At 40.9% G+C, this 27,443-nt stretch overlaps 1 long non-coding RNA gene across 1 annotated transcript in view; it reads right to left on the bottom strand.

Annotated features, from left to right (window-relative positions):
* Positions 1-9,846: 9,846 nt before the first annotated feature.
* LOC138785298 (uncharacterized) overlaps positions 9,847-27,443 on the bottom strand; it is a 54,845-nt gene continuing 37,248 nt past the window's right edge. Inside the window, exons 5-6 of the long non-coding RNA XR_011362092.1 lie at positions 22,666-22,759; positions 9,847-9,961 (exon numbers count right to left, since the gene is read on the bottom strand). This is a non-coding gene — a long non-coding RNA (uncharacterized lncRNA). The remainder of the gene's footprint in view (positions 9,962-22,665; positions 22,760-27,443) is intronic.

The following is a 27,443-nucleotide window of genomic DNA, read 5'->3' as shown; positions in this document are numbered from 1 at the left end:
TGTGGGTTTCTAGGAGAAAAAATGCAAGTGCTATGGCCTTTTAAGCACAAGGAGGGAAAAACGAAAACGCAAAAATTGAAATTGTCCGGGTCCTTTAAGGGTTAAAAGAATGGATGTGTTTTGATCCTTTTTTTTTATTTTGGAAGTCAACAGATCAAAGCGGATTAATTCATTTTTCCATTAGTTTTTTAGTCCACTTTTGTAAAAATGGATGATATAAAAAATGAATGAAAAAAAGTAATGTTAACCTAGCCTAAATTATAAATTTGCCTAAAAATTAAGTTTGGAGACGCTACACAGAACTGATATGGGACTTGTTCTATTTGTCTGACAGCTTTCTATACTTTTTATCTCTAATCTGTCGGGCTTCCACCCCCCCACCCCCAATCCTTGTTATTAGGGATATTACCCTTGCTAGATATGGTCCTATTTCTAATTTTACATGTTTATGTCTTATGTCACTATGGTCCTTTAGCGCCTTATTCATTGTACACAATCCGTTCTATTTGCACTGCATTGGTTGATACCTGAACTGTATGACTGATGCAACATTTTATATCTTTGTAACTCTTTTTAAAACCAATAGCACTTTGAATATAAAAAATAAATTAAGTTGGGACTAAAAAGTTCTGAAATAGTTTAGCAGCTTTAGGTTATGTTCACACTCTGTTTTTTTCAGCCCATACCTTCAGCCTTTTTTATGTTCACATACAGTTATCTCAGCTGTTAATAATGACTTTTGGTCTTTTTAGCAGTTTACAGCTCAAATTTTGGCTCGAAAAGCAATGTGTGAGCATAGACTCTAAGGTGAGAAGCAGTTGAAAAAACTTCTGGCTATTCACAGTGAGGTGTCAGAGGTTTTAATCGGTGGGAATTTAAGGGTCCTATTAGACGATTTTTAAAGATTAACGATAAATGGTTGCAAACGAGATTTTGTTTATTGTTAACCTGAAACCGTTCACCATAATACACAGAAGGATAGCTGCTAATTACAATTGTTACTATGCTCGTTTACTCCATCTGATCCCAGGAAATGAAGGAACGATGTGGAATTATGGTGCGTTTACACAGACAGATTTATCTGACAGATCTTTGAAGCCCAAACCAGGAACAGACTATAAACAGGGATCAGGTCATAAAGGAAAGACTGGGATCTATCCTCTTTTCAAATCCATTCCTGGCTTTGGCTTCCAAAATCTGTCAGATAAATCTGTCTGTGTAAACGCACCCTTACACTGAACAATTAGTGAACGAATGCGGAATTAAAGTGAAGGATTACCAATGATTTTGGTGTTAGCTCCAAACGAATGATGAACAATTTCTTGTTGGTCGTTTAATCATTGCTTGCATTTACACAAAACAACTATTGTTTAAAGTGTCCCTGTCGTTATAACTTTCAAAATCTAAAGCCATAGTAGATGTGATATAAAGCAAGTTTGCAATTTACATTCATTACTTTTTTTGTTGTTATCATGCTGTAAAACAAAGCTGTACTTACCAGAAATCCAGGTCCAGTCTCCTGAAGGTAGATTTTCTGACTTGTGCTGGTTGAAAGAAACAGATTACACACAGGAATTCCGGCCAGTACAGAGAGTCACGGCTCAGTGTCCATCAGTCACATGACTGCCTTCTCTCTGTGAGCGCTCAGATGGCCTGGGATACACAGGACTTCCTGTTTTCTGACTGTTTCCTGTTCTTTGAGAAAAAAAAAGTCAGAGTCAGAAAAAAGGAAGTGCCGTGTTTTCCATGATAACTAAAAAAAAATAAAAAATAATGAATGTAAATTGCAAACTTGCTTTATATCACATCTACTGTTGATTTAGATTTTGAAAATTATAACGACAGTGACACTTTAAATTTGAACCATATAACGATAATTTGCACAATAGTCATAGGGCCCTAAGTCCTGAGATTCATAGAATCACTGAATCGAAGGGGTTGGTCACAGTTCTCACCCCTTTGGCTATGATCAGACTTGCTAAGCTCTCCTAGAAAATGAAAACAGAGAGATGTATGGATTCTGGAATCTACATGTGCATTACTGAGTACCATGTTATAGGAGAAGTCCGGGGTCAGACTTTTTTTTTTCTTCAAAAGATGGCTGAACATAACAACATGCACTTACCTCTCCTGCCCCACCGCTGGGGTCCGCTGTCCTCCGCTCCGGTTCACAGTCCGCTGACTGCTCCCTAGTCTGAGCGGGGTACCGAGATAACACAAACAAGAGTAACAGTCTTGTAAGGTTTTTGTGAGTTGCTTGTGGCAATAATTGTAATATATCCTCTCTTACTCGTTCTCATGATCGGTACAGGTCTGAATACTAAATTTTAAACTCTTGAAACCATGAAACATTAAAAAGATAAATCTGTATATAATATATATATATATATATATATATATATATATATATATATATATATAAAATCATAATTACATATAATACATAATGTTATTAATACCGACATGTTATTAAAAAATGCTTTGTGAGAGATGAGTAGTCATAGCTCTGTAGTTGGGAGATACTAGTAATCTATTAGTAATTTATTTTCGAGGGACTAACCTTAAATTTCCACTGTCCTCAGTGGTTATAATGTAACTTTTATTGTTTCATTTAAGTTCTATCTGAAAAATTGTGTAGTGTATTAATCCCTTTAATGACGGAGCCATTTTTGATTTTGCGTTTTCGTTTTTTCCTCCTCGTGTTTTAAAGGCCATGACACTTGTATTTTTTCTTCTACAGACCCACATGAGCCCTTATTCTTTGCACCACCAATCTTACTTTGCAATGGCAGACTTAATTTTTGCATAAAATATGCGGTCAAAACAGAAAAAAATTATATGCGCAGTGAAATAGAAAAAAAACCCAACACAATTCTTTTTATTTTTTTTGGGGGGGGGGGGGGGAATCGTTTTTACACCGTTTGTCCTATAGTAAAACTGACATGTTATATATGTTCCTCAAATCGGTAGGAAAAAACGATTAGCAGCTTGCATAACTTTTATATTATTTGATGGCTTTAAAAAAAATTAAACCTTATACAGAAAATAAACGTTCCTTAAAATGTCTCTATTCCCATCCTTAGAACGCTTTTATCCTTTGGTCTATTGCGCTGTGTGAGGTGTCATTTTTTTTGCGCCATGATGTGTTCTCTCTATCGGTACCTTGATTGCGTATATGCGACTTTTGGATCGCTTTTTATTACAATTTTCTTGATTTGATGCAACCAATTTTGCACTTTGGCGGGTTTTTGTGCTTATGCTGTTTACCGGGCGAGATCAGGAATGGGATCATTTAATATTTTGTGCGAATACGCACGCGGCGATACCAAACATGTTAATTTATTTATTTTTATTTATAAAATTGGAAAAGGGGGGTGATTCAGACTTTTATTAGAGGAGGGGATTTTTTATTAATAAAAACACTTTTTTAAAAACTTATACAGTAATAAGAAGGTCCCCTGGGGGACTTCTAATACAACTAGATATCAGTGTAGAATACTTAAAACAGCACCGATCTGATCGGTGGTCTATTGGTCTGGTTTAATAGCCACGGTCCCCGGCTGCAGATAGCAGTTGGTATCGCAGCAGCTCAGAGCAGGGTCCGCGGCGGCCCCCCTCTGAACTCCCCTAGCGATGAGATGGCGTAAATGTACACCATCTGTTGTTAAGGGGTTAATATGTGATTGCATCTTGGCCAAATGAAAGTGCTCACAGAATTGCACCCGAAATGGCAATGACAGAAGGTAGGTACTAGACAAGTCCTCCAGCTCTGGTACCTGTTTTCTTCAAATAACTCAATGGTAAACTAAAAAGTTCAAGACACGCTAACCATTTAAACCTGCCACACTCTGTGTTGTCCCGCATACTTCCTATGTCTTATGTGGGGCATCAGCAGAGCGTTGACCTTGTATATTTTAAACTCAGAGTCCCCAAGCCCAGGATATTTCAAACATCGACTTAGGGTCCTATTAGAAAAAGCGTTTTTTAAATTATTAACGCTAAACAATCGCAAACCGCTTTTATCGTTAGCCTGAAATCGTTCAAGATATTACACAAAACGTTAGTCGTTAGTTACGATCGTTACAATGATCGTTTACTCCATCTGATCCCAGCAAATGAAGGAACGATGTGCAATTACTCTGAACAATTAGTGAACAAATGCGGAATTACAGCGAAGGATTAGCAAAGGGTTAACGATGATTTTGGATGGCCAGCACTGGGGGCTATAGGGGAGGGAGGGGGGTGGATGGCCAGCACTGGGGGCTATAGGGGAGGTGGATGGCCAGCACTGGGGGCTATAGGGGAGGGAGGGGGGGTGGATGGCCAGCACTGGGGGCTATAGGGGGGGTGGATGGCCAGCACTGGGGGCTATAGGGGAGGGAGAGGGTGGATGGCCAGCACTGGGGGCTATAGGGGAGGTGGATGGCCAGCACTGGGGGCTATAGGGGAGGGAGAGGGTGGATGGCCAGCACTGGGGGCTATAGGGGAGGTGGATGGCCAGCACTGGGGGCTATAGGGGAGGGAGAGGGTGGATGGCCAGCACTGGGGGCTATAGGGGGGGTGGCCAGCATTGGGGGCTATAGGGGAGGATGGACAACATAAGGGGGGCTATAGGGGGGGATGGACAACATAAGGGGGGCTATGGGGGGGATGGGCAACATAAGGGGGCTATGGGGGGATAGACAACATAAGGGGGCTATGGGGGGATGGACAACATAAGGGGGCTATGGGGGGATAGACAACATAAGGGGGGATGGACAACATGAGGGGGGCTATATGGGGGAATGGACAACATGAGGGGGCTATATGGGGGGAATGGACAACATGAGGGGGCTATATGGGGGAATGGACTACATAAGGAGGGTATCTATATTGAAGAAGGACAACATGAGGGGGCTATATATATGGGGATGGACAACATAAGGGGTCTACCTATATGGGACATGGACAACACTGTAAGTTTTCTATATTGGGGACTGAACAAAGGACCATCTATAAGGTGCCTACACAGAGGGGACCATATACTATAAGGGAGATATATATACATAGATTCAGCCTTCCCACTAAATGAGGGCATAAAGGGGCCAATACAGATGTGCAGTGTGTATAGAGATGAGGATGGTGACAGAGTGAGGAACCTAATATATTTCTCTGGCAGATTCTGTGGATTCGTGGCTCATAGAAGTTCTCATAACGGCCCAGGACAGATGGAGAAGAAGAAGAAGAGGGAAGAACTCTGATCAGAGAAGACGTCCCCTGTGAGTCACCTGATATATCTGCGCTGTAATTTATATGGTGTACAGAACCTGTGTAGAGCTGGGAACCTCTATATGACTGGATGAGGTGATAGTGATCTGTGTACAGAGGATTATTCAGTAGCAGCAGTGGTGTTAGTCAGTATGTGGTGGTGTTAGTCAGTAGCAGCGGTGGGGTTAGTCAGTATGTGGTGGTGTTAGTCAGTAGCAGCGGTGGGGTTAGTCAGTATGTGGTGGTGTTAGTCAGTAGCAGCGGTGGGGTTAGTCAGTATGTGGTGGTGTTAGTCAGTATGTGATGGTATTAGTCAGTACGTGGTGGTATTTGTTACTTGTAATCTGGTGCAGTGTTCATTGGTCTTATTATACTGGTTCTGGTCAGTAACAATATGGTGGAGATGGTATTGGTTGTGGTGTGACGGTAATATTTCCAACTTGTATACTGTTATTATTGGTAATATTGGTCTCAGTATACAGGATTTGGTCAGTAACAGTATGGCAGTAATATGTATGGTGATAATATTTCCCTCCTATATACTGGTATTATTGGTATACAGGATTTGGTCAGTAACAGTATGGCGGTAATATGTATGGTGATAATATTTCCCTCCTATATACTGGTATTATTGGTATACAGGATTTGGTCAGTAACAGTATGGCGGTAATATGTATGGTGATAATATTTCCCCCTTGTATACTCGTATTATTGGTAATATTGGTATACAGGATCTGGTCAGTAATAGTATGGCAGTAATATGTGTGGGGATATTTTCTCTTTATATACTGGTGTCATTGGTAGCATACAGTAGTATACAGTGTTATCATGCAAAGAAAATTGTCTTATAGCCCAATTACATCGGCCAATTATCGGTAACAAGCGCTCCTAGGAAGCCCCATGTAAAAGTGCCAGAGATCAGCTGACAAATGCCCCATAGTCGGCTGATTTGATCTTTTGTGCGGGTGTAATAATCATTGCTGTCGGCCGCACATCTCTATATATTCCTGCCCTGCTGATTAGCAATCGTTTGCAGCCCCATGCTGCCCCATATCACGCCGTGTTACTGGACCCTTATTAATGTTACCATAGATAAGTGCGGTGGCAGAAGGGTGGGCCCCAAGAATGATTTCCCCTGGTGGGCCCAAGGACTCCAGTCCGACACTGGCTATACTTACTTGTATTCAGGTCCAGTCTCCTAAAGGCAGCTATATAACAGCTATACTTACTGTATTCATGTCCAGTCTCCTGAAGGCTGTTATATAACAGCTATACTTACTGTATCCAGCTCCAGTCTCCTGAAGGCAGCTATATAACAGCTATACTTACTGTATCCAGCTCCAGTCTCCTGAAGGCAGCTATATAACAGCTTTACTTACTTGTATTCAGATCCAGTCTCCTGAAGGCAGCTATATAACAGCTATACTTACTGCATCCAGCTCCAGTCTCCTGAAGGCAGCTATATAACAGCTATACTTACTGTATCCAGGTCCAGTCTCCTGAAGGCAGCTATATAACAGCTATACTTACTGTATCCAGGTCCAGTCTCCTGAAGTCTGCTATATAACAGCTATACTTACTGTATCCAGGTCCAATGTCCTGAAGGCTGCTATATAACAGCTATACTTACTTGTATTCAGGTCCAGTCTCCTAAAGGCAGCTATATAACAGCTATACTTACTGTATTCAGGTCCAGTCTCCTGAAGGCAGCTATATAACAGCTTTACTTACTTGTATTCAGGTCCAGTCTCCTGAAGGCAGCTATATAACAGCTATACTTACTATAACCAGGTCCAGTCTCCTGAAGGCAGCTATATAACAGCTATACTTACTGTATCCAGCTCCAGTCTCCTGAAGGCAGCTATATAACAGCTATACTTACTGTATTCAGGTCCAGTCTCCTGAAGGCAGCTATATAACAGCTTTACTTACTTGTATTCAGGTCCAGTCTCCTGAAGGCAGCTATATAACAGCTATACTTACTATAACCAGGTCCAGTCTCCTGAAGGCAGCTATATAACAGCTATACTTACTGTATTCAGGTCCAGTCTCCTGAAGGCAGCTATATAACAGCTATACTTACTTGTATTCAGATCCAGTCTCCTGAAGGCAGCTATATAACAGCTATACTTACTGTATCCAGCTCCAGTCTCCTGAAGGCAGCTATATAACAGCTATACTTACTGTATCCAGCTCCAGTCTCCTGAAGGCTGCTATATAACAGCTATACTTACTGTATCCAGGTCCAGTCTCCTGAAGCTTTTTAGTCTTGTGATGGTTGAAAAAAATAGAGACTAAACACATGAAGTCCTGGCCAGTACAGGGAGTCACTGCTCAATGTGTCCGTCAAGTCAGAGCAGTTTTTGTTAAATCTTTAGTTAATTTAATATGTAAGATGTTTTGGTGCATCGATCCGCTCTGTCCTTCCTCATGAATATTCATCAGGTATAATACTGACAGACACAATACACTGCACTACAAATGGTCACAATGTGCATGCTTGTTATCAGTGCTATGATGTATAAATGTAAATACTCAAATCTCATGATTAAATGACATCTTCATACAGTGAGCGGATAATAACCACCAGTACCAGAGTAATATCACCATACTGTGACTATGTAACGCCACCAGTGCCTAAATAATACAGATATACTGTTGCTGAATAAATAACACAGAATATGGACTGACAGGCAGCCGAATGCTGCGCTCAACTATGTTCATCAGTTCTACTGACTTTGAATAAAAGTGCAGCACGCATGCTTGACTGACACTCTATTCAACAGTCACCATATTGTACCTACTGCAGTGGTGGGCTCAGGACTCAGGTTTTAGCGATTGGCATATATATATATATATATATATATATATATATATATATTTGTATTTCACTACCTGGCTGCAGCCGCCAGCCTCCTGCTCTTCTAGCTGCACCGTCATGTACCCGGCTAAGTGATTGCCCGCTCAGCCAATCAGTGACTGTCTAGCTGAGCAGGCAATCGATCAGCTACGCTGTGACGTTGCAGCTGGAAGAGCAGGGTATGTGATGTACCCGGTTTCCAGCAGAGATTGACATCCAGTGGCTGTCAGCAAGACCCGGGAGCGGCACTACAGAGGTACGAGGATAGGTGAGTTTACATTGTTTATTATTTTTCTGCCTTCCTCCATTTTTTTAATTTGGAGTGGGGTTCGCCTTTAAGTTTATTAATATTTATTTTTATTGGAGATAAGTCCAGAACACATCTCAAGCCAACAACAGAAACGTTACTTTACTACTCATTCCTATAAAGTAAGGTGTACTTTAATGGGTTCAATCTCATGCACCCAGATATGCTTTAGAGGGGTTTTGGCTCCGGTAATATAAATTTTAAAATACAGTAACAGGTGGATATAAAAGGGTTTGACAATGATAAAACCTTTTTTTAACTGTCTAATTTTTTACTATCCATGCTTTCCTTCGGTTTCTGATGCTAACTGTCTGCCATGTTATCCTCAATCCCGTAACAGACTTCCTGTTACCCTGTACAAGATACTCTAGACAGTAAAAACCGTATTACGTGGCACAATTTTGGGGAATCAAACGCCCCCCTCATTCCCCGCTCACTGCCTGTGCTATTACAGACAGTGAATGGGGAGGAGACGGAGTGGCTGCCCAAACGATCATTAGATCATGCGAGCTGCCCATTGAAGTCAGTGAGGGTCTGCTGCCGCCGCTTCCGGCAGAGCATTTCTGACATGATCGGGATCTTTCAGCATGTTGAAAGACCACGATCAGCTGACACTGTGCAGGTTGGCTGATAGTTACCTTTCAGCATGTTCTATTACACCAAACGATTACTAAATCGATATCTGTAAAAGGACCCTTAGGGCCCTATTCCACGGGACAATTATTGTTCGCATAATCGTTATAGATAAGGATATTGCGAAAGACCTGAAATCGTTCACCCATTTTCATGGAAAGATAATCGTTACTTATGATCGTTCTTGCGGTCGTCTTGTCGTCGCTATTGCGTTAGTCACTACTGCGAATGACGTCTTTTTCAATGCGTACGATTTGCGAACGAGCAACGATAAAGATAGGTTAAGGTCTTATTAAACGATCAATGATTTCTCGTTAGGTCGTTAGTCGTTAACTGCTATTCAACTGAATGATTATCGTTTAGATTCGAACGATAATCTGAACGATATTCGTCCTGTGGAATAGGGCCCTTAGTCTACGTTCCTACTTTGGGATCATATCGGGGGAAGGCCGTGATTATAACATGACAGCCACCTTTCCCTGCAATGATTCCATCGTGCGAACATAGCCTAAATATAAAATGTATAGTGATTACAGACATACAAGAGACTGTAAACTGTGATTGGACGGATGGATAAACCTGGGCTTCTATTTTCTAATCTCTGTTCTCCATGGTCTGGCACATCCAAACCTGCAGTAACAATTGTTGTTGTGACATACTATACACACTGTGATCATATTCATTACACATGATGCAAGGTGCCAGCAGAACACTAGAATTCTCTATTCTTCAAAGATTCTATGACAATAACTTGCTGAGCTATCGAGTTAATTCCATTGTGTGTAAACCGACATATCTGTAAGAAACGGTATGCATCTATTTATTCTTCTCATTTGTGCGGCTCAGATATGTGTCTGTGGTTGAGATGATGGCTTAGATCTGCGCCTTGCGTCTGACATCCCAGGTGACTAGTTCTGTAAAACAGAATGAACCATTTGTTGTAACATTGTTTAAAAAAAAACAAACAAACAAAAGAAAACAAAGCATTGTTCTTTCTTTGTAGTGTTTATTATGCTAACCACATGATTTTTTTTAAATACGTAAATAAAAACAACAACACAAACTGACTTATTTATTCTACAGGCCAATAGACAGTAGTAAGGAGCCACATACAGTTATTTTTAGTAAAGACGCTGCCACTGAACTCCAAGGGGGACATTTATGAAGCCTGCATCCTGGGTATAAGCCATAGACAAAGCGCAGATTCCCTCTTCTCCCTGGAATATCCCCATGCTTTTCAGATGGGTGGGCTGGGGGGGTGTTGCAGGTCCGTATGGGTTTACTGGGAGGCGAGCGCCTCCTAGTAAATTTGGTCGGGAAAAAGGGAACAGGTCTTTATTTAAGACCCCACATGTCATAAATGTCCCCCCATGTGTTAGCACTACAGATGAGTGAATCTCAAGCATGTTCCTGCACGCCATAGGCTGCATCTATGTTATGCAAGAAAACACTCCAGAGACACCATCAAAATCTCAACATAGTGAGCTAGCCAGACCTTCCTCTTAGAAGGAACAACCAAGCCAAGGAATGTCTCTAGACAGAAACCGCCCTAGCAAGGTATCCATCCGCAGACAGCTGTTTCGGGGTATTTGCCCCTCATCAGTGTGGAGTAGGATTCTGGCTAGTGGGAGCAATGTAAGTGCATGCAAAAGGATGCTGGTTGACCTCTTTATTATTCAGGGCTGCATCCAACTTCTTCAGTAATCAAATGCTGCACGCTCAGTTTCACTTCTAGTAATCACCCCTGTGTTTTTCTTAGCTGCTTTGCTAGTGTTCTTGCAGTCTGCATTTTACCCCAGTATGTATGAGGGCAGTGGTACATATAGAAGAAAGGGGATCCCTTGCTTTCTTTAATGTTTAGGTCATTACCTCCATCACTTTTTTTCTGCCAATGCCATTCAGAGGGCAGAGGAGACCTGCACAGTTTACTACCAGTAGAAAAAAAGTAATAGGACAAACCAGGGATGGGACCCGTCTCTATGGTACATATGCCTCTGTGTTAGCACCACTGTGCCTGTGCACTCTTGTTAGAGCTATTGGACTTTGCATTCTTGTCTGGTGTACTATTCTGTATCACTTATTAATCCACAGTTCTTTCCATTTCCTAATGTGCCCAGAAACGTGTCGGGAAGGGATTGTCTACCTCACTGGCATGAACCTAGCAGAACTATCCCATATTATCTATTACAGTTAAAGGGCAACTCCGACAAAATTTTTTTTTTCCACTTATTTAACACACATTACAAAGTTATATAACTTTGTAATGTGGTTAAATACCCGGTCTGGCCCCCTTCCCCCACTTTCGGACCCCCGACCCCCCGCCCGGAAGTTAAAGAATGTATACATTACCTATTACGATCGTCACGGTCCTCTTCTCCCGGGCGGCATCTGGTGACGCCGACGTCAGAGCCGGGGGGGGGGGGGCGGTCCGGGTCTTCTTCCTCCTCGGCGTCTTCATAGAGAGTGAATGGGACGGAAAAGGCTGCTGGTGCACATGCGCACCAGCAGCCTTTTCATTGGCTGGAGCGCATCACATGGCTTTCAGCTTGCTCAGCCCTGATTGGCTGACGTTGCTGGAAGCCATGTGATGCGCTCCAGCCAATGAAAAGGCTGCCGGTGCGCAAGCGCACTGGCAGCCTTTTCCATCCCCAGGACCCGGAAGTCAGAGACATCGCTGGACGGCGGACGGCGGTGACGGTGAGGCGGACGGCGGGCGAATGGAGTGGCGATCGTCACCGGAGGGATGGTGAGTATGGTGTCTGTGTGTGTCTGTGTTTTTTTTTTTGGGGGGGGGGTCCCGCCGGAGTTGTCCTTTAAAGAAATTTGGAAAGTTGTGGTCTACGTAATTTACCCAATTGGGTCTTTTCGTTGGTCTATTTATTTATTTATTTTTTTGTATTATGAGACAGCACTTCATTCAACAAAAAGAGTTGAAAATAAAAAGTTATGAGTTAAAGGGGAAATATTAGCAGGGGACACTTTGGAAATAGTTACAATATAATACATTATTACTTGTCCAGGAGCCACAAAAACGCTAAACTTTAGAAAGACAAAGTTCAATCAGCTTAGAGGAGCCCTTAACCTTACAGACTGGTATAATGGTATTGGTGTCTGTTTATACTATTACCAACACTGATATGTGTGCAGGTAAATTTTCCTGTATACGGTACATTGGGCTTAAAGTGTCACTGCCGTTTACATTTTTTTTTGCAGAAATCAATAGTACAGACGATTTTAAGAAACGTTGTAATTGGGTTTATTAGCCGAAAAATGCATTTTTATCATGAAGTAGCAGTTTGAAGCTCTCCCCCCTGTCTTCATGGTTCTCTTATGGAGAGGGGAGGGGTGGAGGGAGATGAGGCACCAAAACAGGACAACAAAGAGTTAATTTACAACTACATCACCGAGCTATCTCCTCTGAAGTCAGCACTGACCTCTCTGACCTCTGAATACCGGCTTTCACACAGCTCCCACTGTGTAATCCTTTGTTCTCTGCTGGTGACTAATCTCCCCCCTCCCCTCTCCATAGGTTACCCCGGGCCCGACTGATGTAAAAGAGTTGAGATTTCCTGATAATGAGCAGTGAATGAGAGAGGGGGGGGGGGGGTGATGGGGAAAGTCTTTTTGAATGCAGATAATGGCATATTTGCCTAATAAACTCAGTTACAAAGTTTCTTAAAATCGCCTGGACTATTGATTTCTGAAAAGAAAAAAAACGACAGTGACACTTTGAAGGAACAGTAGATAAACACCAAAGAAATTATTTTAAAGTTATTATAGTTTACTTTAATGTTAGTTATTAGAAATGAGTGAATATACTATTCGCTCCAGTATCGGGGGGCTCGAAAGTAGTCAATACTCTAATGAGAGTACCGGTACTGGTGTAAAATAGCAACTCTCCTCCCCACATATTTGGCAGCTTAAATGAGCTAATAATGATGCAGGGAAGGGTCTGGCACATCCTGCTATGCTGCAGCCATGTGATTGGTTGGCTGCATCAGGTGACCTGGACGTATATAGAACCGGGTCACCTGATGCTTCATTCACTTGCGTTCTGTTAGCTGAGAGGGAGAGCTGCTGCAGCAGGGACAGAGGTGGTGGACAACTTAGTTTTAATAGTTTGGTAGGTGACTAGATAACAAACACAGCTTTTCTCTTAGAAATGGAAAGACTAAAGGGTCACAGTAAAAAGAAAAGATAAAGAGCAAAACAGGTTCAAGGTACACATTCAGCTGTGTACCCAAACCGATAACTAAATTAAACAGTTAGGATAAAGGAACAATATGAAAAAACAAAACAAAAACAAGCAGCTATAGGTCTATGCAAACACTGTGTCTGTTATTTTATAGGATAAAGTAAGAGTTACGCGAGTTAATATCTATAACTATTGTATATGGCTAAATAATGGAGCTAGAATGTCGTTATTTTTACAGCAAATCTATTTATATACAAAACCTGCAAGGAAGCATTTTTATTACTTTATCATAAGTTATAGCAATAATAATAATAATAATAATAATAATAATAATAATAATTATAATAATAATAATAAGTAAAGATACAGAGGGAATGAGACCTTCTGGCAAGAGCTTACAGACTAGGAGGACTGGGGGTGACACAAGTGCTTTATTTGCTGAAGGTCCAGCCATTATAAAACAAGCTGGTAATGGATCATATAGCTAAAACATAAAGTCAAGTTCACACAAGCTGAAAATTAATTAAACAATGGCCATAGTTGCAGTTTTGCAACCACAGCCGTTATTTAATGAATTGGTCGATCGTATTGAAGTCCATGGAATCCCAGATGGAGTGTATACACTCTGTAAACACTCCGGCCGGGATTCCGAGTGGCTGCACAAAAAACTGACATGTCAGTTTTGTGCGGTCGCTATTCATTGAATAGCGGCCGCACAAGACTGACAGAGCAGACAATGTAAAGTGCGTCTGGGATTCTGAGTGGCCGCACAAAAAACTGACATGTCAGGTTTGTGCGGCCGCTATTCATTGAATAGCGGCCGCACAAGACTGACAGAGAAGACAATGTAAAGTGCGGCTTCGGCCACACTTTACATTGTCGGCTGTGGTAAACTGGAATGCGAGCACACACGGATGCACCCACATTTCAAGAAATTAAGTTCATCTGGCTGGTACTGCAATATTGGCCGGGATGAACTTCACAGACAGCGGCCGTTCTGTGACACGTCCGTGGTCAATTTAAATAATGAAGAACCACATAAAAAGTCTCTTTGACTATAGGAATGTGTCTTTAGCTTCTTACTAGTATAAATTAGAGCTATTCTATAAGGGTAGGTTCACACTTGCATTTGTCTCATTTATGAACAGTTAAGCACAAACTAATGAGCAAAATGACTGTAAAATTAGCAGTTTTTTAAATGGTCCGTTTAAATTTTAGCTTTGAAAAACTGAATTTTGTCCATCCGTTTGCCTCAGCCGGCATCTGTTTGCATATCAGTTTATATCCCTTACTGGTTTTTCTCCTTTTCACTGAGCATGTGCAGAAAAGAACTGATGATGAAGAATAACCTGCAGATGTACGTGAAACTTTTGTTTAGATCTAAAAAATATAAAAATAGTACTCAGCTTTCCAGCAAATATTCTTATATTCTTGCAAAAAATAGGTAAATCAATACAATCACAGAGACATCATAAATATTTCACCCAAGTGCAAGGACAAAAAGATTCGGTCTTCATGCTGTGGCATCAGTGCTCCTCAAATCTGATCATCCATGGAGGCTCCCACCCTCCACCAATGGGACGGAAGTGACATAGGTGCAATGTTTCAGGGTCCTCTGTTTTCTCAAGCGCTTATGCAGCAGGAAAAGGTTAAAGTGTCACTGTCGTTAAAATTTTTATTGCAGAAATCAATAGTCCAGGCGATTTTAAGAAACTTTGTAATTGGGTTTATTAGCTGAAAAATGAATTTTTATCATGAAAAAGCAGTTTGAAGCTCTCCCCTTCATGGTTTTCCTATGGAGAGAGAAAGAAAAAGCAGCAAAACAGGACAACAAAGAGTTAATTGACATTCACATCACGGGCTTTCTCCTCTGTCAGTCACCACGGACCTCTCTGACCTCTAATTAGGGCTTTGAATAGCTCCCCTGCTGAGCAATCCTTTGTTCTTGGCTCTCAGCTGCTGGCTAATCTCACTCCTCCCCCCTCCCCCCTTCATAGATCAGACAGATGCGACTGATGAAAACACAGTCGAGATTTCCTGATTCTGAGGAGTGGATGACAGAAAGGAGAGGAGGCGGGACCTGGGAAAAGGCTTTTTACATGCAGATACTGGCATATTTGGCTAATAAACCCAATTACAAAGTTTCTTAAAATCGCCTGGAATATTGATTTCTGCAAAAAGAATTTTAACAACAGTGACACTTTAAGAACAGTAATACCTTGGTTTAAAGAGACTGTACCATCAGCCTCTCTTGACCAAGGGCCCACAAAAACCTGGAACCGGCCCTGCTACAAACTGCTGCTGTTTTTCAGGTTTATGCCCTTACTATACATTATACTCCACATACTGATTGCTATACTGTACAGTAACTTATAATATCACATATTCAGCTGTTTCTAAATCTTTGTTTCATTGGTTTTACATGTTATTCAGAATAAAAATTCATTATTTTGGGGGTGTGGAACCAATTTTCAGCATTTCAGTGATTTCTTATGGGAAAATTTGCTTTGGTTTAGGAGTGGATTTGGATTACAAGCATGGCCCCGGAACAAATTATGCTCGTAATCCAAGGCACCACTGTATATTGTATAATAATGGTGGAATTTTTGCAAAAGTTGTGCAATTCTTTTTTGGAAAATTAAAATAAAGGGGTTATCCAGCGCTACAAAAACATGGCCACTTTTCCCCCTCTCTTGTCTCCAGTTTGGGTGGGGTTTGAAACTCAGTTCCATTGAAGTAAATGGAGCTTAATTGCAAACCGCACCTGAACTGGAGACAACAGTAGGGGGAAAAGTGGATATGTTTTTGTAGCGCTGGATAACCCCTTAAAGATTGAAAATAAAGAAGTGCAGCCATTTCTGTGTCTCCAGGCTTGTGCATTAAAATAAAGATTTATTAATAAAAAAAAACCAAAAACTTAAAAATTTAATGGAATGCAACTATTTAGGTATTTCTACACACCTTAACCCAAGGTCCCAAAAGATAAAAACCCTGGAAAAACAAATGACCTGGTTAAAATATCTCTTTGGAGATTCTGGAGTTATATAAGGACACACACCTCTACATAAATTGAGTAAATTGTGATAGATACCGTGTCGGACTGGGATATCTGGGGCCCACCAGAGCAAAAGATCCTGGGGGGCCCAACAAGGAAGAACCAGCGAGAAACGACATGTCAGTCAGTGTTAGTGCAGATTCTAAAGCTGGGTGCCCACCGGAGCATTCTCTGGTCCCCTGGTGGGCCAGTCCGACACTGAATATGTTGTGTGTAGAAAAACTCGTTATTGCGATCGTTTTAAGCCTAAGGTGAATCGGTGAAAGACTGTTTACACAAAGCGATCTGCGAATTTTCAGCAAGTGACCGTCGATGATTTGAGAACATGTTAAAGATCACAATGAACGATTTCTCGCTCGTCGCTTGATCGTTTGCTGCGTTTACACGAGCCGATTATCGCTCAAATGCGAATGTTATCACGAAAATTCTGTGTAAACGCAGCATAATAATACCAAGGCTGCTGTGATCACAGGACCTTACTATCTTGCAAGTTCTTTCCGCAGACACACAGGATGCCTTTAGTTCTGTTTGAGCATTGTGTCCAAATGTTATTGTCACCTGTTTGACATCAGTCGGGGTCTTATTGCTATGACCCCCACTGATTTAGCTGTATCAATGTAAATATTATATCTCAGATAGATTACACTAAAATATTTCTTAGGGTGCGTTCACACATACAGGATCCACAGCAGATTTGATTTGCTTTGAATCTGCGCCATCAAATCTGCTGTGAACGCACCCTCAGGCTATGTTCACACTACGTAAAATAACGGGCGTTGTTTTCACCGGCCGGACTTTTGCGACCAAAACTACGGCAGTAGAATTACCACCGTACGGGTTAGTCGTGAAACTATGGCCGTTGTTTAATTTTGATTCCTAGCATGTTTATAAACGAGATGAAACAGGTCATTTACTTTAAATACTGCGCCCAGCCCAGGAAACCACTCAGAATTTTTTTTACATCAAAATCAAGTTTAATTCGGCAGATATAAGTTTAACGTTCGCGGCCGCATTAAAATCCACGGCCGTTGTTGCAGTATTACCGGCCGGAAATAATTGACATGTTCATTTTCCACGGGGCCATATAAACAACGGCCGTTATCTGATACGTAGTGTGAATTCAACGGCCGAAGTTACATTGCATTGCAGCCCCAAGGTGGAATCAGCCAAACGTCTGGGTCAGTTATTGGTACAAAAGTTTTACTATTTCTATGCTAAAAAAATACAACTGAAAGACAACAGTAGACTTACTAATATCGAAATAAAAATGCTCAAAATTGTCCTATTCTAACGCTTACAGACCTTTTATTTTTTTATCTATAGGGCAGGCTGAGGGCTCTTTGCTTGCCCCATGACCTGCAGTTTTGAACGGGTACCACTTTGGTGTAGATGGGAATTTTTGGATCTTTTTTATAGATTTTTTTTCTAATATATGATGTGACAAACAATCAGCAATATGTGTGTTTTTGTGTTTGTTTTTTAATTTTTCACTTATGCTGCTCACCATACACAATATATAGGTAAGTGTTAAGTCTCCTGCAGTCAGGGAAAACGATCGGGACCCTGAGCGTTGTACATATCTTTCTCCGGCAGCCCCATAGAGAATGAATAGAGCTGCAGGTTACGTGTCGTACCCGCTTTTATATTCAATATAAAGAAGCCGGGGGCCGATCTGGAGATCACCAAGGGGCAAATGCCCGCTGGGCCGCCAAGATAACCAGTCCTGGACGCTCTGCAGAGGATCCAGAAGGGTAGAGCAGGAGAAAGAAGAAGACAGTGCTGCAGGTGAATATGTTTTTGTTGTTGTTTCACATGGGGGATGCATATTCTATATAGCGATAATATAAGGAGGTGCTGAATGTTTATGGGGATGTTACTGGGGGGGGGGACTACAAAGAAGGGGGACTATTCTATATAGGGATATTACAAAGGGGCAGGCTATTCTATATGGGCATATTACAATGGAGGGGGACTATTCTATATAGGGATATTACAAAGGGGGGCTATTCTATATGGGGATATTACAAAGGGGGGCTATTTTATATGGGCATATTACAATGGAGGGGGACTATTCTATATAGGGATATTACAAAGGGGGGGCTATTCTATATGGGGATACTACAATGGAGGGGGACTATTCTATATAGGGATATTACAAAGAGGGCTATTCTACATGGGCATATTACAAAGGAGGGGGACTATTCTATTTAGGGTTATTACAAAGGGGGGCTATTCTATAAGAGCATATTGCAAAAGGAGGGGCGATTCTATATGGGCATATTACAAAGGAGGGGGACTATTCTATATGAGGATATTACAAAGGGGGGAACAATTCTATAGGAGGATATTACAAAGGAGGGGGACTATTCTATATGGGCATATCACAAAGGCGCCTCCTGTGAGTCACTGGATGTAATTGCACTATATTCACTCCATTTATAATCATTCTTTTCATTACCAGCTGAAGTGTCACAGCGACATCCGCAGCACCGCCATGTATGTCAGAGCAGGAAGGGGGCGGGGGCAGGAGGTGACACTTCTGCTGGTAATAAAAAGAAGGATTATAAAAGTTCCTGTCACTCATAGATTCCGTTTAAGAGCACGTACATTCCTAAACCATTGCAATGCTGAAATAAATAAATATGCAACATCAAATCCACAGCAGATTATGTTCTATCTTTAATTTTATGCATTGATGGTGGGGTTCACATATTTAAGTATATATAATAGACTGCTATATATATAATATATTGGGGAGGATATATTCTATGTGGGCTGCTGAGGTTTGAGCACCAGGGTTGATTTTAAGTCCCAGTCCCCATTGGGGGGTATGGAGGTCGGACCCCCTGCAAACTCTTACTCCACAGGATAGGGGACAAGTAAATTTTAATCGGAGAACCCCTTTAAATAAATTTAGCTTCATCAGCTCAATCTATGGCATCCAATCTCCTGTAAAATTATTCCGTGTGTAGCCATCTTAAAGCTTCAGATGTACAGACAAGATACAGCCTTGTGACCAGGAATCTCCGTTTCACAAGGGGACAAAGTGACAGATGTTTTTGGAATGTGTCAAACATAACGTCATTTTTGACAATTCGTGACAACAGCTGCAACACCTGACTCCGAAGGGAAACCGAAACGACCCCACACAGTCCTACAAATGAACTGTCGTATTTATAATGAAGAAATACGTATAAATGGTTACTAACTGCAGGACCTGTGACCAGTTCCACATATGACGGTGAGCCCACCTCAACACGATCCTTGTTAGTTCTCATTTAGTGACAGTCGAGCTTTCTTGGGGGGAAACTGCTGCCATGTCGCAAGGGTAAACGGCTTCCTCTGCTTCCTATTTGCCTGGGCAAACACGCGGACATTTGAAGGGCGAAGGGCAGTGTGACCTATATGGTAAGAATTCCCATCTACCTGGTTTCTCCTGTTCACTTCTAGTCTGGGGAAGAACAGGGCCAAAGGTTTGAAGATTAAAATGTAAACACCAAAATCTATTATAATTACAAGAGTGTTTCAAATTATTTCCCTAAACTATGGCATAATTTACCTCTAGTCAAGGTCTCTATTGGTGCTGAAAGAGGAAACTGCTTGACCTCTGGGCGACCTCTGATCCTTAGGGTCAGAGCCCATGGAATGCACAGATGTCATGGTTCATAAGTAAGGACTGAAAAGCTCCGAATTCCCAGGCAGAGAGGCGCCAGTGTGTGGATGGATCTAACATGTACACCTTCTCCACCCCCCACACTCGGATGTTCTGTTCCCCACACATGTTCTACATTCCTGTCTAACATGTATGTGCCCATCCCAGACTCTGGACCCACTGCATAGACACTCACCTCTGGGATCCCGGAAAATTATTCAGCAATGAAAAAAAAAATTACTCTATCTTTAGCTACAAACATTTTTTTTTTAATTCCGAATTTTTTTAATGGCACAATCCACAGCCTTAGAAAAACAAAAAGTTTTTTTTCCTCCCTAGCAATTCTATTGTAAATTCAATGAGAACCACATTAGACTGACTAGTATTAGTAGAACGTTTTTAATTGTTTACACAACACGGAACAAATGGTCGATTTTATGCAAAATATTACGGCATAATTTGATTGATTTTATTCAAATTCATTTAATTAAATAAAATTGAATAAAAATTAAATATTTGCATCCAGTTACAAGTATCCAGTATTCCGAGCAGTTTTATGACTTTATCACTAGTTTATAATTTTTTGGTAATATTGGAGATATCAACCTTTTTTTTTTTTTATAATCCAAAAAAAACAAAAACAAAAAAAAAAAAAACATAAAAAAAACAAGTGAGTATGACAATACGTAAATGATTGGAGGGAGCAGCTTCCCTATTGATCTGGCTGCACAATCAACAGTTAGAGAACCAAGCATTCCCTGGGATAGAGACAAACAGGCAGAGAACTGAGGGGGGAGGGGGTTTCACAGTCAAAAGGATTCACAGCAGAACTGCACACTACTAATCATTTCGAAGATGTCACCTATACCACCCATGTCCCTTGCGCCGTCCTATTGCAGCATGATCACTTTATTTATTCTGCATCTGAGTCTTAAAGGGGTACTCCAGCAAAAAAAAAATCAAATCAGAACGTGCCAGAGATTTGTAATTTACTATTAAAAAAAAAATCACCAGTCTTCCAGTACTTATCAGCTGCTGCATGTCCTGCAGAAAGTGGTGTCAAGTCTGACACAGTGTTCTCTGCTGCCACCTCTGTCCATGTCAGGAACTGTCCAGAGTGGCAGAAAATCTCCATTAAAAAAAAATCTCTCCTGCTCTCCAGACTGGAAAGAATACACCACTGGAAGACTTGACATTTTTAATAGAAGTAAATTACAAATCTCTGGCACTTTCTGGCACCAGTTGATTTGAAATATATATATTTTTCTTTTGCTAGAGTACCCCTTTACTAGGCAGCAACAATGTAGCTATAGGGGGTGAGAAGGTGGTGGTCCAAAGGCCCCTATGCCACAAAGAAGAATAACACAGATGTGTGATGAAGGTTTAGAATCATTGCCCATCATGCCTGGGCAGCCAAAGCCATATCTTCGGTTGTTCAGGCATGATGGGAATTGTAGTTTTGCAACAGCTGGAGTGTCAAGGTTAGCCATCACTGGCATAATGAATTCACAGCTATCTGACTATTCAAATGATAAAAGTGTTTCGGCTATTTATGTAAAAAATATATATGTACTTAAAGGGGTTATCCAGCTAAAAACTTTTTCTTTCATATCAACTGGTTTCAGAAAGTCCTATGGATTTGTAATTTACTTTTATTTGAAAATCTCCAGTCTTCCTATACTTATCGCCTGCCGTATGTCCTGCAGAAAATGGTGTTTTCTTTTCAGTCTGACACACTGCTCTCTGCCGCCACCTCTGTCTAGAGCAGCAGCAACTTCCCATAGAACATTTTTTCTGCTCTGGACAGTTCCTGACATGGACAGAGGTGGCAGCAGAGAGCACTGTGTCAGACTAAAAAGAAAACACCATTTCCTGCAGGACATACAGCAGCTGATAAGTATGATAAGACTTGAGATTTTTTAAATAGAAGTAAATTACAAATCTATATAACTTTCCTGACACCAGTCGATTAGAAGAAAAAGATTTTAAGGTCAAAATCGTTCTCTTGTTGAAATCCTTCCATGATGACAGCGCTGCAATGTCATTTCCCATACTGCATACATTGGAGAATGCGGTCATGTGACATATATACATAACTACGAGCAAGACGTCACCATAGCCTGGGGATCATATTTTTGCTAAGATTCAAAAGAAAAAACGTAGTTATTGTCAGTAAACAACTTCACTTTCTATATAGGTCAGCCTATAGCCCGGCCTGTGACAGCTAGACAAATGGCCCGGGTCCTAACTATGTCTCCAAGGTTGGGTTAGGTATTTTTATGATAGAAGAATATGCAGAATTATGACTACGTGCGTATTACATCTGCATGGTACATTTACAAATCTTAAATGTGACTGCGGTGTTGCGCCTTTGAGTGATTAGCTGAGATAGCATATCACTCCAGTCTTTTCCCAGTAGTTGAGTGGCATCGCCCCCTTAAACCCTTCATAGTGCAGGTCATGTATCGCAAAGGAATGTGCTGTCAAGTCTCGCAGCCACTGCTGGTCAACTGAGGTCAGAGGTTAAACAGAATGTTGGAGTTGCATACTCCTTTCAAACTGAGCTCTGTCTGATCAAAGGATCCCCAAATTAGTTTGGCTTTCAATCACTATAATTGTCAGCCTGGTTTGGAGCAGGAGAAACATTCCTTGAAATTCTGTTTCCAATCTTTAGGCGTTTTTAAAGGCGAGTGCCGAGCTAGTGCATGCTACTAACCTTAGGAGGCTGATGTAATGGTGAAGCTTCCCTCCTCACTCTTACAGAACATTGAAATAGTGAAAGTCGTCTTTCCCAAACACGAAAGCTTGACCTGAAAACATGACATAAGTTTTTTTTTATTGTGTATAAAAAAGTGGTATCAGAACATATCTTACTATTAAAGGGGTCGTCCAGCAAAAATCTTTTTCGTTCAAATCAACTGATGTCAGAAAGTTATATAGATTTGTAATTTACTTCTAATAAAAAATCTCCAGTCTTCCAGCACTTATCAGCTGCTGTATGTCCTGCAGGAAGTGTTGTTTTATTTTTGCTGACATCTCTGGCCAAGACAGGAACTTTGTCTCGGTTTTCTGTGAATCCCCATAGAAAACCTCTCCTACTCTGGACAGTTCCTGTCTCGGCCAGAGATGTCAGCATAGAGCATTGTGTCAGACTGAAAATAAAACAACACTTCCTGCGGGACATACAGCAGCTGATAAGTACTACCAGCGTATAATAAAAAGTACATACAGCAGCTGATAAGTATGGAAAGACTTAAGATTTTTTAATAGAAGTAAATTACAAATCTCTATAACTTTCTGACACCAGTTGATTTGAAAGAAAAAGATTTTCGCTGGACAACCCCCTTAATCACTCTGTTGGAGATCAGAATCCCAGTCGTCTTATGTACTTATTTTAACTTACATTACAAGATGAGGTTGTGAGATTTGATTAAAGGGCTTATCCAGAGAAAATCTTTTTCTTTCAACTGGTTTTAGAAAGTTATATAGATTTGTAATTTACTTCTATTTCAAAATCTCCAGTCTTCCAGTACTTATCAGCTGCTGTATGTCCTGCAGGAAGTGGTGTATTCTTTTGAGTCTTACACAGTGCTCTTTGCTGCCACCTCTGTCCATGTCAGGAACTGTCCAGAGCAGTAGAAAATTCCCATAGAAAACCTGGACAGTATCCCTTTAATGCCTGTACACTTTGAATCCTTTCACAAATTCTTTTACTGTTGTATGTTTCTCCATTGTTCATATTCCTTGTCTGTTATGAATGAAAAAATTCTCTCTCTCTCTTGCTCTCTCTCTATATATAGGCTATGTTCACACAACGTCAAAAATGGAGAAAAAACGTCCGATTTCACTATTTAAAAAAACATCCATTTTTGCAGCAATTTAACTGACTTCAATGCAATTGCATTGAAGTCAATGGGAAGACGGACGTCCTATGCACATAATGCATTGAAAAACTGACATTTTTGCCGCGGACGTCAAAATAATGAACATGAACATTATTTTCGGACGTTTTTTTGCAAATAGCGGACGTTTTTATTAGTTGTTCACACACAGTTCTTCTTTTGTCACCGTTCTTTCTCCATTTTTACTATTAAATTCAATGGATTTTTCAATTAAGCCACAACCAAAGGCCAATTAGTAACCCCGAAACTAAAATAATGTTCAAGCACCCGTCATTGCACTAAGGGGATGGCAGGCTTCGAAAAGCGTCCGTTATTTTAGACTCAAAATAACGGACGTCATTTTAAACGGAGCTGAAAAAAAACGTTGTGTAAACATAGCCATATACTGTTCCCTATTCCTAAAATAAGCCCTAGTTTGATTTGTAGGGTTTTTGGAAAAGGCTTGAAATATAAGCCCTACTCCACAAATAAGCCCTAGTCACAGTCAGTGCTTGCAGCACTACGTTATGTTACGTGACGTCATGTAGATGAAGAATAGGTATACCATAGCTGCCAACCGTACTGGACAAAATCCCTAGTAATTAAGGCTGGGTTCACACTACGTATATTTCAGTCAGTATTGTGGTCCTCATATTGCAACCAAAACCAGGAGTGGATAAAAACACAGAAAGGCTCTGTTCACACTACGTATATTTCAGTCAGTATATGTATATTTCAGTCAGTATATTTCAGTCAGTATTGCAACCAAAACCAGGAGTGGATTAAAAACACAGAAAGGCTCTGTTCACACAATGTTGAAATTGAGTGGATGGCCGCCATTTAATGGCAAATATTTGCTGGTATTTTAAAACAACGGCTGTTATATTGAAATAATGGCCGTTATTTACTGTTATATGGCGGCCATCCACTCAATTTCAACATTGTGTGGACAGATCCTTTCTGTGTTTTTAATCCACTCCTGGTTTTGGTTGCAATATGAGGACCACAATACTGACTGAAATATACTGATTGAAATATATGTAGTGTGAACGCAGCCTGAGGCTATGTTTACACTACGTAAGTTTCCGGCCGTAGCACGCTCCGTGAATAAGCGGCCGGAGATTCACGTAGTTTGCGTACAATGGAAAGTATAGGATCTACGGCTGCACAGTTCACACTACGTACGAACTTACGCTCGGATCGTATGCGGCGCCGTAAAAAATGAACCAGACCATTGTTTCGGGACGGTAATGCTGTAACTTACACCCGTAGCATAACATGCGTTCCCGTACGGAGTGGTGATTTCTTCTTTTTTCCACTTTGATTTGCAGATCCAAAAGGTTCTGTGGGGTGTCCGGGGCTAGGTGAAGATATCCCAGTAAAATACCGCTGTCAGATCGCTACGTACGCCGCTCGGGAAGCGTACGTAGCTTACGGGCGTAAGTTCGCGGACCATACGTAGCCGGCCGCAACTTGCGTAAATCCCGGCCGGAGTTTTACACGTATATGACCGGCCGCGAAAAATATTTATTTTTATAAATATATTAATATATTTTTCGCGGCCGGACATATACGTAGTGTGAACATAGCTTTAATCTGTTTTTCAATTGACTTCCATTAAAAAAAAAAAAAAGGGATCAAAATAAATGCACACAAAGGCTATGTTCACACAACGTTTTTTCAGCTCTGTTTAAAATGACGTCCGTTATTTTGAGTCTAAAATAAGAGACGTCATTTAGCTGTCTGGCCTTCCCTTAGTGCAATGACGGCTGTAGGTACATTATTCTAGTTTGGGGTTACTAATTGCCCTTTGAGTGCAGCTTAATTGAAAAGTCCATTGAATTTAATAGTAAAAACGGAGAAAGAACGGTGGAAAAAGAAAACTGTGTCTGAACAACTAAAAGACGTCCGAAAATAATGAATGATCATGTTCATTATTTTGATGTCCTCAGCAAAAACGTCCTTTATTTAATACACTGTATTGGACGTCCGTCTTCCCATTGACTTCAATGCCTTGCCATTGCAGTCAGTTAAACATTGCAGTAAGTTTAATATGAAAATCGTCCGCCTTTTCAATATTTTTGACATTGTGTGAACATAGCCAAATGCATCAGTTTTTCCATCCGTTTTTTCATCTGTTGGATGAAACCAGGAGTAGGGAACCTTGTCTTTCCAGCTGTTGCAAAACTACAACTCCCATCATGCCTGGACAGCCAAAGCTAAAGCTTTGGCTGTCCAGGCATGATGGGAGTTGTAGTTTTGCAACAGCCGGAGAGCCAAGATTCCCTACCCCTGCATTAAACTGATGAGTTTGATGGAAATATTGATGGAAAAACTGACGCATTTGTGTGTATTTGTTTTGATCTGTTTTTATAATGGAAGTCAATGGAAAATAAAACTGATCAAAACAGATGCACACAATTGCATCTATTTTTTCCTTTAAACGGACAGCAAAAACACAGTCCGATTCCAGCCTTATCCCGTTTAACGTACGCATACACACACACAAAAAAAAAAAATCAACCGGAAAGACGCAAGCATATCATCCCAAATGACCCAACCCTATCAGCTTTACAGGACGTTGTATTCTATTTTCCTAACTTTTTTTCTGTTCCATCAGCTTGCAATTTTTTTTAAATTTTTTTTACTTTTTTTGTCTTGGGACGACACAATAAGACATTGATTGAACATGAGCCTTGAGAAGTATTTCAGAAGCATGTCGTTCTAAAAATTCTCCCACAGTAAGCAGTCCTATCATTTACAACCCACCGACCACTCCCCTTGATACAGGAAGACTGGGGCTATACTAAAGATACATAACAGTGTTATGTAAGAAGGAAAAGCAGGGTCAAGCTGCGAAACGTGTGACATCTTGTGGTGCAGTTTAAGTTAAGTACTCTGTTTGTTATAGTTGTTCCCTTTAAGTTCATAGAGAGGAAAGATGTAAGAGAATTTGAGGCCCGAGAGGAATATGCAGTAAGATATCTGCGGAGTGAAAGAGGCCTTTGTGTTCTGGGTGTGTGTTTAAGGCCGGAGCGATAGATCTGGAGGGATACCCAGGGATATCAGCTCCCTGATGGATTAATTACGTTCCCACAAAACTTGCAATCTCAGGCTTGTTTGATTAACTCCCAGTTACCATGGTAACGGAATGGGGGCCTTCTGGCCAGCATGACCCATGACCCCATTGAAAGGCAAGGAGGGACACGATCCTATAGATTTGACCCACCTATTTCAGGGCTCCTAGCCCGGGGCAGGGAAATATCTCTTAGAGGTGAAGGGGCTACTTAAATTGTATTTATTTTAAACATTTTCTTCAGGAAATAACCACACATCCCATTTCCTCGTGTGCCTTGGGTGACCTTCGCCTCTGTTAACGTATATTTAAAGTTTTTTTTAAAAAAAATATAAAATAAAAAAATTTAACTTTCGCCATGATTTATTGGAACAACCCAGACGGGATGGCGTGAACTTAAATCTCACAATGTCAAGTCCATCGAAGTCAAGTGTATGACCTGCACGAGCGACTGTTTTTTTTTTTCTTTTTCGGTTACAAGTTATCAATTTTAGGCTATGTTCACACAACGTGAAAAGGCGTCCGATTTTGATATTT

The sequence above is a fragment of the Dendropsophus ebraccatus genome, chromosome 3, assembly GCF_027789765.1.
Source record: "Dendropsophus ebraccatus isolate aDenEbr1 chromosome 3, aDenEbr1.pat, whole genome shotgun sequence".
Lineage (NCBI taxonomy): Eukaryota > Metazoa > Chordata > Amphibia > Anura > Hylidae > Dendropsophus > Dendropsophus ebraccatus.
This window is presented reverse-complemented; position numbering and strand designations above follow the sequence as displayed.